This window comes from Pinus tabuliformis, chromosome 1_1, assembly GCF_031772625.1.
Source record: "Pinus tabuliformis cultivar Carrire ecotype Pingquan chromosome 1_1, CPIR1, whole genome shotgun sequence".
In the NCBI taxonomy this organism is placed as follows: domain Eukaryota; kingdom Viridiplantae; phylum Streptophyta; class Pinopsida; order Pinales; family Pinaceae; genus Pinus; species Pinus tabuliformis.
Window position 1 is genome coordinate 773,011,044 of NC_142297.1, and position 3,306 is coordinate 773,014,349.

Consider the following 3,306-nt stretch of genomic DNA (forward strand, 5'->3'; position numbering starts at 1 on the left):
GATATTTTCAGAAGGCATCAATCGTTAGGTTTCTTTGAGTTGCCAAAGGGATATGATGATTATATCACTTATGAATTTTCCATGGCCCTAAAATCTCAGACAAGAACCAGTGCCACCACCGTGGTGAGGGGATTATCCATTACCATCAATCCTGAGATGATTAGAAAGGTGAAAACCCTTCCCTTAGGGGTCCAATGGTGAAAAATTGCTAAGAAAAATTTATTCACTACTGATGAGAAGCTTATAGAAGATAAAAATGGAGTCATAAGGGAGACCCTAACCTATCCCTAGGATGAGGTGGCCTACCATATCCTTAAGTTCATCTCTTGTGAAGGCAGACTGATTCTATGTCTACCAGTTCAGATTGCTCCATGAACTAAGATTTCTAGCAAGATTTTCCATAGCCCAAAGACTCAATGTGCCTTATTTACTCCTACAGTCCATCATGGACATGAGCCAGAAGGTGAAAGAGGGAAAGAAACTACACTTATGCCACCATGGCCTCATCAAAATAATAGTGGAAGATGCTTTGAATAAATTAAGGGTTCCTTTCCTCTCATCCACATTCAAGGACATGGACACAGAAGACTTCCTTGACACTCAATTCCTTGCACTTGGTGAGACCCCAGCTTCTAGTGCTAAAGGAGAAGAGGCAGAGGTGGAAGAGGCAGAAGCAGAGGAGGAAGAAGAGGTGGAAGCAGAGGAGGAAGAAGAGGCGGAGAAAATAGAGGAGGAACCAGAGAAAAAGGAAGTTGAGAAAGGGAAAAATGAAGAAGAAGAGGAGGAGAAGCAAGAAGAACCAAGCCGTGATAAAACCATTGCACCTAGAGAAGAAGAGGTATCCCCAGAGTAGAAAATTTTGTCTCCTGGACCCACTAAAAAGGAGGCAGTTGCAGCCCTAGCTTCCTTGAGAACACCAATCAAACTTAAGAATAAAAGGCATAGGAAAACTCCCCTCTACTTCAAAACAATGAAACACACTAGGATTAAATAGGGGAAGCCTCAAACTCCCACAAATACCCTTATTACAATTGAAGAATCACCAAGTAAAAGAGAGGAGATAGAACCCATTGGAAAGAAAGTTGAGGAAGTTATCTCCTGAAGCCATATCAAAGACTCCCATAACCTACGTAAGAAGGCATGTCACTAGATAAACCTCCTCTAAGCAACCCAAGGCACCAACTACACTAAAAAAAAAAGGAAAAGGGAAGCTACAGGAAAAATAGAGCCTGCTACAGGAAACACAGGAAGAGAAAAAGGGGCAGAAAGAAGGGAAAGAAGAAACACAACAACTACAGGAGGGAGAAGATTCTCCAAGAACATTTGAAAAGGATCTTTCAAAGCTACAGGAGCCTAACCCACAACCCAATTTGAGCTCCTATTACAAATTCATTGAAGGAGGCAAAGTGATCCCACAGAAATTTGTAGGTCCTCTCTTCTTTGAACTTGAGGAAAAAAGAGGAAGGACACACAGAAGGATGCAAATTTCCAAATACAAGAAGGTGGAAGATGTGGGCCTTATGGAAGAAAATATTCTATAACTGGGTAAGGAGTTGAGTGAGTTAAGGGATAGAGAGTATACAATGAGAACACAACTGCATGTAGAAAATATATGGTGGAGGAAGAAGTTGCAAGAGAAGGAAACCTAATTGGCCACAATGACAAGCCTTTCCATGGAGACACTACAATGCAGACTGCCATCCAGATCTTATGCACTTTTCCTCAAATACCAATGGATGTATTTCTAGATCAAGACATTAGCACAACATTGGTCCATGCCATTCCAGGGCTACATGCAGTTTATTGAGTTGTGTGATAAGAGAAGCAATGAATACAAAGCCAAATTAGTTGAATTCTACCTGCACAACCTCACCTTAACTGATCTGAATGTTTGGGATCCTAATGAAAAATTGGGAAAGTTGCAGCTGATGGCCCTTGCATATTGGATGACACAAGCGGATGCTAGAGTTGAGGAGGTGAGGAAAGTGTTGGCCAAAGAAGAAAAAGAACCCCTCTACATAAGGGAAGATCAGATAAGTTCCATGGGTGTAATCAACACTCACAACATCATTTCGAATGATGCTAAGCTAGCGCCTAGATATGTTGCCACCCAAGAATAGGCCATCTCCCACTTTGATGACACTCTCGGGCTGTTAGGGATGGAAAGCTAACAAGAATGTCAAAGAAGATGGATTACCCTGCCACACAGTCTCCAGATCAGGGAGTATCACTCTCCTAAAAGGTTGAGGAATGCATTGGATATAACACATATGTATAAAAGTGCCATGCAAATATTGAAGATCAATTTGATTAGACTTAAGCTCATTCCACCTTTTTTGTTGGTTTTACAGGAAGGAAGGAATGAAGAAGAGGAAAGGAAGCAGTGGATAGGCATAGAGGAAAATGCAGGCTTCTATCCTCAAGAAGGCACACCATCTGTAGAACCTTGGCATGTTAGAGAGGCCACTAGGGCCATGAAGGACATGGACATAGATGACTAGGTTGCTTAGAGGATGAGAAACAATTTCAATAGGGGGATGATGATGAGGCTCATCAATAGGTATATTATATGGGTCACAATGCCATCCTCTAGCTTATCAAATTTTTTATTTTTATTTTCACATTTATCTACAAATTTCGTTATATTATGCTTAGTGTGAGAGTAAAATATGTTTTGTTATGTCTTATGGCCTAATGTGTGTTAAATCTAGGAATTGGAGCAATTTTGGGTTGATTTGAGTGTAGGAACACAAAGTAGACAAGAAATATAGATTCTATGAGGTGGTCCACCTCCTTAACTCCTCCAATCAGTCGAATATCCCCCACTTTATCTCATCAACTCGGTGTCATTGACAGCCAAGCAGGCTGAGTTCATTGATAGGCGAGCTAGTGCAAGTCAAAGAAGAGTTAGATTCACCTATTCTTTAGTTAGGGGGTCAAATATCCCTATTTTCTAAGGAGTTGTTGGTGGTTCAACTTTTGTATAAATAAAAATGTTAAGGGACTCATTAGGATTATAAGTTTTATTGTAGCCAAGACTCCATTGAGTTGAAGCACTGTTTACTATTATTTTGATGATGTCTTTGACACTTTTTGAATGATAATGAGAAGTTATGTTTGGATCGAGAACTGAGTTGACTCAGAGGGTTGAAGCTCTTGGGTTAGGGTCCAATGCTAGCAGCAAAAGTTCCCCTCTTGTATCTATATTCTTAATCTAGAATGTTGATTAATTGTTGAAGCTTATTCATGTTTCTTTTAGCTTAGAATATTGATTAAGTTGTTGCTTATACATGATTCTTTTAGCTT